The sequence below is a fragment of the Catharus ustulatus genome, chromosome 20, assembly GCF_009819885.2.
Source record: "Catharus ustulatus isolate bCatUst1 chromosome 20, bCatUst1.pri.v2, whole genome shotgun sequence".
In the NCBI taxonomy this organism is placed as follows: Eukaryota; Metazoa; Chordata; class Aves; order Passeriformes; family Turdidae; genus Catharus; species Catharus ustulatus.
Genome location: NC_046240.1, coordinates 26,604 through 41,651, shown reverse-complemented (window position 1 = coordinate 41,651; position 15,048 = coordinate 26,604). Strand labels below are relative to the sequence as shown.

Genomic DNA, 15,048 nt, shown 5'->3' with positions numbered 1-15,048 from the left:
TCAAGGTCACATCTGTTTAAACTTGCATGGGGAGGCTGAGCCTGTCACTGATATGTCATCCTGTATTGCAACAGCCTGAGAAATTAATATGGTAAAAATCCCATCTTATGTCATTATTATAGACATCGTAGTATTTATTTCATTACTAAGGACCTGAAAGATGCTAGGGATAGCAGCAGCTCTTACAGCTGCAGGTGAGAGAATCCTCACTTGTCTCATCTGCCCCTGTGCCACAAAATAAAGAGTAGTTCTGACAGAAGGGGCTGATGGATATTTCAGTAAAGTCTCTGGTATCTACTGTTACTTTTCACCTGAAGCACAGAAGATAAAAGCCAGGGCTTCAGGCCAGCTGCTCTTGCACAGACCAAGAACACAGAAACACACTATCATGAAACCTAGGTATCCTGACTGCCTTCTCTCTGACTTTATTTTCACAATGTTTTCAACCTGAGGGAATGTTACCACAGCAAAAGATCTGGCTTTGGTGACAGTCTCAGCTCCTTCATTCTCCTCAGGATTGTGAGGAGAACCATCCTCTGGGATACCTCCACTTACCAACATCTATCATTTCTAGTGGTGCCCAATGAAAAATGCCCTTAGCAAAGTAAGCCTAATAAATTTAACCCTTGCTATCCCTGTTCTAAGAATAATCCTAATCCAGTGAGTCATCTAGCACCTCCTTTCATCCTCAAGGTTCATCTGGCCAGCTCTTTTCCTGAGTTAAGCAACATGAGTGAAAGCAGATGCAAAGGAAATGTAGTTAGCATTCACTCATTGCTCATGTACAGGCTGTCAAAACTAATGAAATGTTATAACAGACAGGCAGTAATCAGCTTCTTCATATTATTTATCTTTTTCACTCCTGACCCTTCATCCTGGGTAATTCTTCATTCATCTTTAAAAATGCTGAGATGACTAAGCACAGGACCCATCTACCCAGAAAACTAACAACTTCTGTGAATACATGGAGATAATTAACAATCACCTGACTTGAGGAATGAGTGACCCTCTCTCTCATTGATTTCCCCCAACCTACTTCCTCTCTCTCACTGAGCCTCCCCAAACTTCAAAATCATCCATTATTGAGGGTTTTCCCTCTCCCCCTTCTGCCATGTCTCCTCAAACGACAACAGATGTTTGCAAAGACATTCCTCAGGCTGGAGGTACTCATGGATGGCACAGTGGGCACAGACTGCCTCACACAGCCCCCAATTTGCATCATTTATGCTGAAAGGTGCCAGCAAGGCTCGACAGTTTCATTTGTAAGAGCTTTATAGGAGAGGATGCAAATGGATGCAAAATATATGAATTATGCCGGCTTCATTTGCCACCTGTTGATGGCAGGAGACAGTGATCAGGATGGAGGGAATGTAATTATGCACCTTCATGGAAACAGCATGACATAGTCATGTCTGCCCATGCTTGGTGCAGTCAGAAGGAAACTAATAGAAGAAGTGGAGGTACCCAGAAATGAACAAATGGAAGGATGTACAGTAATTTCACGATTATAAGCCGCGCTTTCGTTCGCAGCGAACTTTCACAAAGTTGCCAATTAGTAACGGGATCGCGGGGTTTACTGGCAGGTGCTGACCTTGGAAACATTATTTCCAAGCAGAAAAGATACAGACAATAGCTGCGGCAGCATACCCTGCAAGTTTTATTAACAAGAGGAAAAAGATACAAACAATAGTGTGCTCATTTTACAAGCATTTCCAACAGATCTGCATTCCCTTTAAATAGCCACTCAGCTGGGCAGCCACACGCCACACGGGTGGGTGGGGAGCTGGGCGGGCGGGGAGACGGGTAGCTGGAGAGCCGGGCAGCCACGCGGGTGGGCAGGGAGCCGGGCAGATGGGGAGCCAGGTGGACGGGGAGCCAGGCGGGCGGGGAGCCAGGTAGCCACGTGGGTGGGCTGGGAGCTGGGCGACCGGGGAGCCGTGCAGCTGCACAAGACTGAAAACACCGAAAAAATACAGAGAACTATCACGGGCTTGGATCAGCGGCGCCAACCCGCCGCCGGGGTCATGCGGGCTCCGGCTCGGCTCAGGGCTGCTGCCGGGTCTCACTTCCAGGTTGGAAAATTTCTGAACATCATCCATATAGAAGCCGCTCCGGAGTACAAACCGCACTTCCAGGTACAGACCAAAACTTTAGTCAAAATGGTGTGGCTTATAATCATGAAATTACTGTACTTTTGTGATACAGGGACACTCTGCACATGCAAAAGAATTAGCTTTGCACAGGTCTGGCATGTAAAACTGGAGTCTTCTAGAGCATTCAGCATTTTATCACACTTCCCTACATTGACCAACAGTTACTTCCTTTAAGTTTGCAATGTGTCAAACTAATACTATCATTCTTTAAAATACCATCTTTAGGCTTCAGAGTTGAAACAAATGAGACATTCAAATGAGCTCTGGGTCCATGTTGTCAATAGGCTTGGGTGAGCAGTTCTGCCTTCATTATAGCTGGTACATGTCTAGCCAGAGACATCAGGATTCTTTACTTTATTCTGAATGGAGATTTCAACCACTGGGTTTGGACCATCAGTCTTATTTAGCCACAAAGAGTGAAGAACAAGAAAGTTGTGATAACACAGCAGAAATGTACTTCTGTTTGTAGCTCCTGTATATGTTTGGGATTACTCTGGTTTTTCTGTAAAAGGGATTATGAATGTTCCCACAGGAGAAAGAAAATAACCCACCAGACTTTTCAGAGGATTTTGGAAAGGGGACAAGTCTGGGACTTTAGAAACCAAGCCAGCCTGCTTTGAGGTAGCTATGAAAGACAAATAAAAAAAAACGAAAACAAAACACTCTACTAAGGAAAGGTACTAACCCTCCTCTAGACATCATACAAAGATAGGAAAAGCTATGAGAAAATATGCTCAGTATAATGAGATAGCGAAAAAAAACCCCTGCCTCTTCCTTTTATAGGTAATGCTTGAAAAGCAGTCTCTGTACTCCTGATGGAGCTGTTAAACAAGATAGAGTAGTGTAACATTTTAAGTAAGAGGGGTAAGTCTGTATCTGGACATCTCATCTCCTCTGAACTGAGGTTGTCTGTGAATCCACCGCACCAATATCAGGTATGCTGTGGGACCTCCTCCTCACAGGTCAGGACTGGAGGTTCCCCCTCTGTGTTTTATTCTCTCATTTTTCCAAACCTCCACTGGTTTTGTCCATTTTTCCTACAGTTTTCGGATCAGGGCATTAAACTGCTGACAAGCTGCATGCCAAGAATCTTGAGTGAGCCTTATCTTAAAGTGCAAATTAACATTGACTTGGAAATCAAGTAACAGAGTCGATTGCAAATGTCAGCTCTGCTTGAGCCCTCCACCAATGACCTGCAACTGATGGAGATGCCACATGCTCTCCATGAATAACCCAACAGTGTATTCCCAGAAGTCAAAGACTAACTGAGATATGAAGTCCCAACAGCACCTCTGCAATTGGTTAAATGAGATTTCTTCTCTGGCCTCTGCCTTTTTAGAGAGGCACATCTTTCTTTCTCACTATTTACTCACTATCTGTACTGCCGAAAAGGGGGGGGTACTCTAGGCACCCCAGATTGCTTCGCTGGGGTGCAGCAATCTGGGGCATCTTTTTTCCTGGTTCCCCCATCCCATTATGCCCTGCCAAGCACTGAGCTGGGGCAGAAAACCAGTGGAACTGGAGTTAGGATGTCTGAGCATTCCTTTGGTTGGAAATGGTGCTTCTTGGGAACTGCAGTGGAAGAGTTGGATGACTGACAGGCTGACCTTCAGGGAAGGAGGGTCAGAGAAGTGAAAATATCCAGAAAATAGACACTTTTATCCCTGACTCCCTTTACACCTGTGGATGATGTAGCTCATGGTTGGAGTCCCATGATTATTGTATTGTCTTAGAAACAATTCAGTTCTCCAAAGTAGGTCCCATTACAGTGAACTCAAGCCAGGAGCAAAGAGAGGCAAGAGTCTGACCTTGCTTCAGTGCGGGGTGGTTTGGGGTAGACCCAGTCAGCCAGGCAGTCTGGGAAGGAGCTGCATCAGGAAGGGGGAGGGGGCAACAACTTCTTCTCAAGAGCCAAACACCATTGTTTATTCGCTTGGTTGTTGGTGTTCTCCTGAGGTTTGTGCCTCTTCTTTTCTAGCTCAGCCCAGACATAACTTTACTCTTGGTTCCTGAGGGACTTACAGCTGCGTGGAAGGCTGCAGGTGGCTTCCCCTCAGCTTCTGCTCAGCTAGAAGGGGTTGTTGCTCTAATACCTCCTGAGTACCTCAAGTAGGGAAAATTTCAGAGCAGAAGATCCCTTCCAAGCTATCCTGCCTCGAGGCCTCACTGCTTTCCCCCTCTTCACAGTAAAAGAAAATGGAAAATCTCTTGAGAACAGGTGGATAACTGCCCATTCCTTCAGACAATGGAATGACACAACCAGAGCTTGGACTTATTCCTTCCCTTGTAGCTGAGTTACTGCCTCCTGTCCCATCTTAGGGGAAGATGTGGTGGTGCTGTGGCATTTCCTAGATCCAGGGATACTGCAGAGGAGAAAGCCACACTAAGAGTAGCCAAAATCAGGATTGTGCTACTCCATCATCAGCATGGGGGGCTTTTCCTAGGGCTTGGAGAAAGGATCCCCAAGCTCAGGGTGTCTCCCACTGCTCTGATTGGAGCAGGTGTTATCTCTTTGGACAGGGACAATGCAATCTCTGAGGAAACTAATTGCAGTCCCTAGTTGAGGATCTAATTTAATGAGCAGCCACCTCAGACTCTAATGGGTCCGGACTCTGCTATCCATGCTTGGCAAAGTGAGTCATCTGGGTCTGGATATTAGTGCCTTCAGCACATTTTATTTTGAGTTGTATTTCCAGAATAGACCAGTGGGTGTAAAAAGCCAGTTTACCCTGTATTTAAGAGTACAGTAATTTCACGACCATAAGGCGCACCGGACTATAAGGCGCGCATCCCCCCAAAGTCGGCAAAATTTGCAACTTTGTAGATCAGATAAGGCGCACCAGACTATAAGGCGTACTTTTTTTTTGCAGCGAGGCTCCGCCCCCAGCTCACCCTGCGTGGTTGCTGGCCAAGGCCCCGCCTCAACCTGGCAGCCATTGGCCCCCGGGCCCGCCTCCACCCAGAAGGGGCGGTGCTGTGAGCCGCCGGGCCCCTCTGGACCCGGCAGCCATGGGCCCCCGGGACTGCCTGGACCTGGGAAGGTGGGTGCCACGGGCCCCCTAGCCTGCCTTCACCCGGCAACCATGGGCTCCTGGGACTGCCTGGACCCGGGACGGGGTGGTGCCGCGGGCCCCCTAGCCTGCCTCCACCCGGCAGGGGCAGTGCCGCGGGCCTCCAGGCCCGCCCCCAGCCGGCTGCCATGGCACTTCCGGCTCCCCCCACGGTTCACAGCTCACACTTCCGGTTTGGCAAATTTCGCAACTTTGTACATCAGATAAGGCGCACCAGACTATAAGGCGCAATTCCGGGTTCAAGGGAAAATTTTAGTCAAAAGGGTGCGCCTTATAGTTGTGAAATTACTGTAGTTCTACTGTTTCTTTCCAGTGTGAGCATTCAAACAAGTCCCTTCATCCCTGTGTAGTCCCAGCCCCATCACATCACAGGGCCATGCATCAACTATGTTCATCCCTAAAATAATATGAGATAATAAGCGACAAATCAATAAAGCAAAAGTAACAGTGCTGGGTGCATGGCAGTAGCCAGAGGCACACTTACTCCTTTAGCAAGCAGTTTTTTATACTGTTGCAGTAGCATTACTGCCCTAAATGACTTAGCACATTTTCAAAGCTAATTCACCACAACTGCCTCAGGTTGCCACAGCATTGCATAAGTCCACAGCTGCAGTGTCCAAAGGTCCATCAGGAGGGCAGTCTGGGCTAGTCTTCTGATGGTCTTCCGATGCCACTTTAGACTTGGTATTTTCCTTTTACAGTATTTTGTTCTCTGCTTGTGCTATCTTGGCTACACACTTCACAATATCCCATACCTAATGAAATGACTGCTCTTGCAAAATGTACACCCCCAACAGCGCTTTGCCAAAGCAGTCTTATCTTGTAGTACATTTTTGCAAGCCCGCTAACATCTTCCAATAGCCTTGCTTCATGTATACCTTTAATTACACTACTCACAAAAGTAATTACATATTTGCACTATATCTAAAAACAGGCACAATTGATAATAATCATCTACAAGCAATTATAATTTATAATAACTTGCAAAAGCAAATACATTCTAGCAAAAGCCAGCTATTATATAGCTGATTATAACATCACAGGTTCAAATAACTCAAGACCCCGGGCACCCATCCCTCTGCCAGTATCTGCTGTTCTTCCCTGGCCCCCCAGCACCTTCAGCACCCCATTTCACTGCCAGCCCTCCTTTCACAGCACTTACACAGTTAATCCCAGAAAAGCTCAAGGGTACCAGGATACTCAACCCAAAGCATGGGTTTGTGAAGGAAGCGCTTTTGTGACTCATTCTAATTGGCCATGTGGACTGAACAGCATATCCCAGTTGCCTTTGCTTACAAGGTTTAATTTTCTAATTGGGATTTCATAGAAAAGCTGCACATTTCTGATCAGTTATCCCAGTATAAACACTTTGTCTATACACAGATATCTGCCCTCCAGACCAAATTTTCTAGATGCTACATTAACAAAGTAATGCTAATCAAAATATCCATCTGTGTCTAAAGATAAACAAAGCATTAATACAGCAAACCAGCTTAGATTATATTAGAGTCATCTTTAGTGATACTACACATCTGTTAGGATGTATTTCCCACCCAGGACATCTCGTTCTTGCTTTTAAAATACAGTAATTTCACGATTACAAGCCGCACGGACTATAAGCCGCATCTCTGGGTGTTGGTAAACATTTCGTTCTTTGTCCATACACAAGCCGCACCCAATTATAAGCCGCTCTGTCGTTCGCAGCGAGGACTCGCGTGTAACAAAGTTGCCAAATAGTAACAGAATTGCAGCATGGCGGGGTTTACTGGCTCGGCTCGGGCCGTGAGGGCTCGGGGCTGCCGACGGGCCCAGGTGGCCCAGCTCGGCACTGCCGCTCGGCAGGGCCGCTCAGGGCCGGCTGCCGCCACTGCTGGGCTCCCTCGCCCCGGCCCGGCGCTGCACCGTGGTGGCAGGGGGGCACGGAGCCCGCCGGCACCCACGGCAGTGGTAGGAGGTAGGGATGGAGCCCCCCCACTCCCACGGTGGCAGGAGGGGATGGAGTTCCCCTGCTCCCACGGCGGTGGCGGCAGGAGGGGACGGGAGTCCCCTGCCTCCCCCCAAGCCATGGGGCCAGCAGGAGAGAGCCCCTGCCTCCCCCCCGGGCCGAGGGGCCAGCAGGAGGGGGCCCTCCCGTCTCTCCCCCGGGCTACTCTACCTGAAGGAGGGAGCTCCCCCGCCTTGCCCACCCCCTGCGCTGCCTGCATGGAGTCCGGCTCCAACCCGTGGCGCAACAGAGTAACCAATGTGTAACAATCGGGTAAAGTCGGGTTTTACTGGCAGGTTGCTCAAACTCGGCACCTCGGTTTGCACTTCCGGGGTTGAAAATGTCAGAAAATTATTCACATATTAGCCGCCTCCTGAGTGGAAGCCGCATTTCCGGTGTGGGAGCAAAATTTTAGTCAAAACGGTGCGGCTTGTAATCGTGAAATTACTGTACCTTTGTACAAAAAAGTGTGAGAGCATTTCTCTGGGAAACCTTTTGCATGCGTCACACTTGCAGCCAGCCCTGCTCTGAAAGCACTTTTCCTTGAGACACCCTGCTGGGACAGGGCTAGGGGATTAGGGTCTGTAACCTAAACATTATTGTGCTTTAAAGTAAATGTTCCCCACTCACTCTACTTGGGTTTCAGAGCCTCTTCAAAGGGCTGTTTTCTTCTCTTCCTTGGCAGCAGGGGAAGAATATTTCAAACCCCAGAAACCAGACACTTTGCTGAGCTCCTGCAGAACTGTGTGTGTGCCTGGATGGACCCAGGAAAAACACAGTGCCCAAATCTCTTCTGCCGCTGCCAGGGCTGGGTTTGCTGCAAGGCTTCCCAGGCTTTCCACGCTGGAGACACTAACTCAGGGTATTTTTTCCTATGCTATTCCAATGCATAGTAAGTAAGAAATAGGGAAAGGGGACACGCTTCAGTTTTGACCTAATTTTTTGTAATAGCCCCTGCTCAAAAGAAGGAAAGTTGATTTAACATGTTGGCAACCTTATCTTAAGAAAACTGATAAATCTGTTTTTCCCAGTAGTTCTTCTAAAAAGGTGGTCTTATCTTGTTATCCATGCCTGGCAAAGCTGTCTGGAAGTTGAAGCCTGGAATTCATGGGATTGGGAACTACAGTAAATTCATGAATACAAGCCGCACTGAGTATAAGCCGCATGGCTGGGTGTTGGCAAACATTTTGGTTTTTGTCCATAAATAAGCCGCACCCAAGTATAAGCCGCTCTGTGTTCGCAGCGAGGACTCGTGTGCAACAAAGTTGCCAATTAGTAACAGAACCGTGGCAGGGCGGGGTTTACTGGCTCGGCTCACGCCATGAGGGCTCCGGGCTGCCGACAGGGCTGGGTGGCCCAGCTCGGCGCTGCCGCTCAGCGGGGATGCTCAGGGCCAGCCGCCACCACCGCTGGGCTCGGTCACCCTGGCCCGGCGCTGCCCCACGGCGGCAGGGGGGGCACAGAGCCCACCGGCACCTGCGGCGGCGATGGGAGCCAGGGATGTAGCCTGCCTGCTCCTGCGGCGGCGGCAGGCGGGGACGGGAGCCCCCCGAGCCGCGGGGCCAACTGGAGAGAGCTGCCCCACCTTCCCCGAGTCGCAGGGCCAAGCAGGAGAGAGCCCCTGCTTCCCCCGAGTTGCAGGGCTAAACAGGAGAGAGCTGCCCCTGCCTCCCCCCGAGCCGCGGGGCCAAGCAGGAGAGAGCTGCCCGCCTTCTCCTGAGCCGCGGGGCCAGCAGGAGAGAGCTGCCCCTGCCTCCCCACCCCCTGTGCTGCCTGCACAGAGCAGCTCCACCCGCCGTGCAACAAAGTAACCACTTTGTAACAACCGCATAAATGCAGGGTTTTACTGGCAGGAGCTCGACTTTGCAATTTGCACTGACTTGGTTTGCACTCCCAGGGTTGAAAATGTCAGAAAATTATTCACATATTGGCTGCACCTGAATATTAGCCACATTCCCGGTATGGGAGCAAAATTTTGGTCAAAACAGTGCGGCTTGTATTCATGAAATTACTGTAATTCTGCCTTTCCCTTTCCCAGTGCATCCTGTCCACATTTGCAAAATGGGAAGAGAAGACACTGCCTGTCCTCCAGCCTAAAGGGAAGTCCAGCTAATGAGCAACGAATACTTTTATCCTTGCCAAGGTTTAGAGTTGGGGCTGAAAAAACAACCCAGTAGTATCTCTGTCCTCACTGCTGGCCCTTTGGACAAAAAGCTGTTCATTCATCATCTCAAACCCAAGTGCTAATTACAGACAAATATTGGATAGAGCCAAACAAGGGGTGAGGACACCCTGAACTATAAGAGGTTGCTCTGCGCCTGTCCAAGCAGAGGACACATGTCTCCAGCAGGGTGTCCCAGCATCACCAAAGGCTCTGGGACATTTGTTTTCTCCCAAGCAACAAGCGATGGGACAAGAGGAATGGATCTCAAGGTTTGCCACGGCAGTTTGGATTGTATATTAGGAAGAACACCTTCACCGAAAGGGTTGTCAGGCATTGGAACATGCTGCCCAGGGAAGAGTTGGAGTCACGCTCCCCGAAGGGATTTAAAAGAGGTGTAGATAACTTGAAACAACTAGGAATTGCAGCAAATCCAACACACTGTGAACATATGCCAGGATCTCATATGTTACCTGCCAGCAAATAAGTGGTTACATGAGCTCATTTTGTGGTGTGGAGATTTTAGTGTTATCTGTTACTGCTCTGCATTAGACAAAGTGCAGCTGTCAAGGTAGCTGAGGAGCTCAATAAGTGTATAGAAAGATGCCTGAGGTATCTATGAGATCTCCAGGAGGCAAGAGGCAGTAGGTAGCAAAATCTTCAGTTTCTGCATCATTCCCCTTAACACAGTATCTCATGTTACCTTCCCATCTGGAGAGATGCCACTCATGTATTTCATTTTTAGTGTGACAGAGGGTGTTATGCCGCTGCAGCTCAAAGGCTGCCTGTCAGAGGAATGCTCCAGTGGGGAGAAGGCATCTCACAGGAAGTAGCAGATTAGAAAACCAGAGCATCCTAGCTAAAAAAACCTGAAACCAGAACAATCAATTTCAATGTTTCAATGACAGAAAATTATGTTAGTCTTGTGGAACATCACTATTAGAGGAAATTGAGAGTCTTTTGCAACACTTGACTCACTGAAATCTTTCAAAAAATATTTACGAAGTCACCAACAGTGATTTCTGATCAGCTGTCAAGGGGAGAGGGTGGCAGAGACATGAGAAGTCTGGTGGGACTGTGATGGGGAGGTGGTGGGGGTGGGAGGAAGCCATCAAAATGCCTCATGCCACCTCAGCTAGGCTCTACCCCCTAAGCCCTGTGGGTGCTGTAGCAGGAAAGGAGTTAAGATAGAGCTGGAAGGGAAAACACAGTCTGAAAGTAGGTCCTGCATTGTGGTTTGTAAGGCTCAGCCAGAAAACCCAGACACAGGTGTCACCTGTAGGTCCTTTTCCTGCACAGAAACCAGTGCCTGGCTCAACAGCTCAGTCTCCTGAGCTGGTAGATTGTTTAACGAGGGAGATTTTTAAAAGCTACTTTTATTCCAAGGATTAATTAGTCTTTTGATGAGGTGAACACTGACAAATGCTGCCTTCCCTATCACATTCAAACACACACCATTTTAGAAGTTAATAAACCCATTTGCTGCCAAATAACTGGGACTTTTTTTCTTTTCAATTTCATTCCATCAGGATGATAAGAGGTTTAATGTTTTCATGGCTTCTTCTTCTTCTTTCAGTAGCTAAATCAGGTGCAACTATCAATGCAGTGAGCAGCATTTTTTCCCTGTTATGCAGCCATTATTGCCATTTCTCAACGTCATCTCTTCCCACGCTCATGCCAACAGTGGTAACCACATTGCTGTCACTGTGTGTGATCTCAAGGGTGATATTTCCACCTGTCATGGCCTCTGCTAAGCTGAGAGGACAGTCCAAACCATGAGAGCTTTTTTATCATCTCACAGGAGGTAGTGTCCTCACTAAGTAAGGACAATATAGTATGGGGAGCACTCTCCTGTTCCCTGAAATGTCACAGAGCTTTGGAGAAATGTTTTGACTCAAGGAACCTGCTGTCCTGACCTAGCGTCAAAAATAGTAACAAGTCAGTGTTTGTGCCCTGTGGAACATTTTCTCTTACACATACAGTAGGAGAGGTTCTGTGAACATCTTAGATGCTTCTGCACCACCAATGATAGAGGACCAGCACCTGGAGGATTCCCCCCTCCAGGAATGAGCCATGGGATCATTTAGGTTGGAAAAGACGTCAAAGATCATTGAATCCAATCCTTGACTCAGAACTGCCAAGTCCTCCACTGAACCATGTCCCCAAGTGCCACATTTAAATGGTTTTTGATCACTTTTAGGAATGGTGATATCACCACTGCCCTGGGCAACCTGTGCCAGTATCTGATCACTCTTTCAGTAAAAAAAATTCCCTAATGTCCTATCTAAACCTCCCCTAGCACAACTCAAGGCTGTTTCCTCCTGTCCTGTCCCTTGTCTCACAGGAGCAGAGCCCCACGCCTACCTGGCTGCACCCTCCTGTCAAGGAATTGGGGAGTGTGAGAAGGTTCCCCCTGAGCCCCCTTTTATTCAGTCTCAGGCCACCCAGCCTCCCTTCAGTTGCTCCTCACAAGACTTGTGTTCCAGACTCTTCATCAGCTGTGTTGCCCACGCTTAGGTGTTCCAGCACCTGGAGGAATCCAAGGACATCACAAGGACTGGTAGAAAACAGCTATAGAATTGCTGTGGGTGCTGTGTGTGCTGTGCCACTGCTCTAAACTCTGTTGTACGAGAAGACTTGGTTTTGCAAAGCAGAATAAGAACCCTCTGGTTTGAAGTAAGAGAATTTTTTTCTTTTCAGGCTTCAAAGAAAGGAGACAAAGAACAAACTTAAGATTCATGCATAGGGAAGGAGTTTCTCTCACTTTTGTGCTAGCAAAATATGCAAGCGTCATCTGAGTCAAAGACTAAAAGCTTATTGGAGCCCAAACCTACTTGATTGATTTTCCTGGGATTTGCATCAGGGTCTAAGAGTTAAAAAATGTGATTAATAAGATGAGCCCAAGGAAAAAAATACATGGTTGGAGGCAGGAAAAGGATTACGGCCAACAACTGTAAAACTTGAGATCCACAAATGCTCAGTAACTTTAAACCATAACCTGGCATCTGGATACAGCATCTTCCCAGAAAGGAAAATCTCAGCTTCCCACATCTATGACTCCCAGTTTGCCCTTTTCAGTCTTGTTCCAACAGGCACAACTGTCTTGGTTTTCATCTGATGCACATGAGGATTCCAGAAGCAGTAAGCACTTTTTCTATGGTTTGCGTTGTTTGGGGTTTTTTTTTCCCAAATTCAGAGTTCTGAAGCCGTTTTAGTTGTCTGAAGCCAGATCATAGCCAGGCACTCAGTGCAGCAAGGTGGAGTGGCATCATAATGAAGATCTGTTCTCTTCATTTGAAAGCATCAGTGCTTACACCAGGAGATTTTGACTGTAAAATAAACACTTTTAAATTCTTGAACTCATTTTAATCTTTCTTTTTCACTTGTCACTTTGTTGCTCACAAAGCTTGCTTTTTTTTGCTGAGAGTTTCAACAGAATGCATTAAAGTGAAGAAAGACAAGACCTAATAACCCTCTTTATCACAAAATAAATAAGTAAAAGAACAACCTTTTCATTTAGGTGTTGCAGATAAAATTGAATGTTCCTTTGAAAACTCTTTTATCAATGTAATTTGTTAAACTTTTAGCTTTTGTCTCAAATGTAGCTTCTGGTCTTTTCATGTTGGATGAAGAGCTTAGTTACTCAATTCAGGTTTATCTCAAAGTGGTTAGCAGGGGTTTTTTGGGGATGGTTTCTCTGTGCCTTGTGGGACTTTACAACATCTGGCATCATAACATCTGCTCCTGAGAGAGGAAGGCTGGCACTGAAAATGGGTGAGAAGTGGCATTTTGGCTGCCTTGCTGGTGTTATCATTGTTACTTCCACTACAGTAGTAAAATATAACTGACATTTATTACACAAACTCTATTGCACATACAAAAAGACATAAAAGCACACTTGCCCCCAGGTCTTGGCAGGTTTACCAGAACCTAAATATTTATCTTGGCAACATCAAGGTGTGAAAATAAAAATAATTTCTGTAATAAAAAATGAATACTTTGTTATCTGAAGGTCAAGGCATGACCAGGAGAGGACAAACCATGGGTTCATCATGATCCCTGCCCTTGGCTATGGTGACATTCTCCAAAGGAAAGGGGAAGAAACTTGCAATAGATAACTTACTCAATGATCTGTTTAAGCAGTTTGTTAAAGAAAACACCCGTCAAGTCAGTTTAAGATATTTCAAGATTGATTTTTAATTACTTCATTATTCAAAACCTCTTCAGTTTGTCCTAGATAACCTCAAAACCAGAGAAACACCAGAAATAATGAATGAAGAGAACAAATCTCCTGGGATTCAGGGTTTCAAGTCCAGCCCTACCAGCACACACTAAAAACAACTGGCCTCTTCCAGCAAGTGTCACTGGAGCCCCTAGGTGCTACTGCATTCATTTTGGAAATAACCCCCTCATGGCTGAAATTTGTACAATGCTCCTTTAAAGTTATGCTCAATAAAAATCTCCAAAATTAAATTATTGGAGTTTGGAATAAATGGGTTTTGCACATAAATAGATAACTTCAGCATCTTTCAAGAGTTCCATGCATAAATACCAGCATGGAGAGAAAAAAAAAACTTGCTTAAGTTTACATGCAAGGTGAAATTTGGGTGACAACCCAGCCTTCTTATATCTGTCACAGTGCAATCTGAATCCAACATCACAGGTGTCTCTGGAAAAAGCACTGGTCTCTACTTAAACTGTATTTTTAGAAAGGAAGGATCCTTTTTAGGAAGGATCCTTTTCATCCTTGGAGCCACTTTCATGGCTCAGTGCTGGTTTGCCCGTATTAATCCTCCTTTTGACGAGTAGCTCTACCCAGAGGATGATGACTTATTGAAGAATAAAAATTTGGTTTTGTTCCTTTCCAGAGTAAAACCTACAATGGCAGGTGGTTGGTGAAATTATTGCATTCAAATCGGATTCAGAAACACAGAATGGTTTGGATTGGAAGGAACCTTAAAGCTCATCCAGTTCCACCCCCTGCCATGGGTGGGGACACCGTCCTCGAGAACAGGTCTCTCTAAGCCCCGTCCAGCCTGGCCTGGGACCCTTCCAGGATGGGGCAGCCACAGTACCTCTGGGCAACCTTTGCTCAGCCCTCATCATCCTCACAGAGAATTTCTTCCCTGTATCTGACCTAAATTTCCCTTCTTTCAGTTTGAATTCTCAGTTTGTATTCTGTAAGAACACTAAATAAAAAATATTTTCCTTGGACGTCTAGCTATGTCAGGACATAGTATTGTAGCTTGAAGCATTTTTGATTAGGTCTTTTGCCCACAAAAAGAGGTCTAATGAGTTACAAGGTTTTCATGACCCACATAATAAAAACTGTGATTCAATTCACTTATGGGGTTTCTCTTTTGTGTGTTCTCAAAATGGGCAAATTAACAGGAATAATTTAGAAAAATGTTTGAGTGACTTGTAGAATTACAGTATATTGTCAGTCTGACACATTATGTGGTTTGTTAGGAACAAGTTCCCAAGTTTGTTCAGTTTCCATGCTAATTGTTAATGTTAAATTCCAAGCCTTACCCTGTTCTGATTCCTAATTGATGTTAATTGTTAATGTTAAATTACTGGCCTCATTCTGTTCCAGTCCCCAACTGTCTCACCTCTATGCCCTTTCTTTTCCTTTGGGTGGTGCCTCTGCTGCTCCCCTGAAATGATGCCTGTGAGGAG

At 46.5% G+C, this 15,048-nt stretch overlaps 1 protein-coding gene across 7 annotated transcripts in view; it reads right to left on the bottom strand.

Moving 5' to 3' along the window:
• Positions 1 to 15,048, bottom strand: part of LOC117005174 (protoheme IX farnesyltransferase, mitochondrial) — a 181,686-nt gene that overhangs the window by 140,041 nt on the left and 26,597 nt on the right. The gene's annotated exons all lie outside the window — the stretch shown is intronic.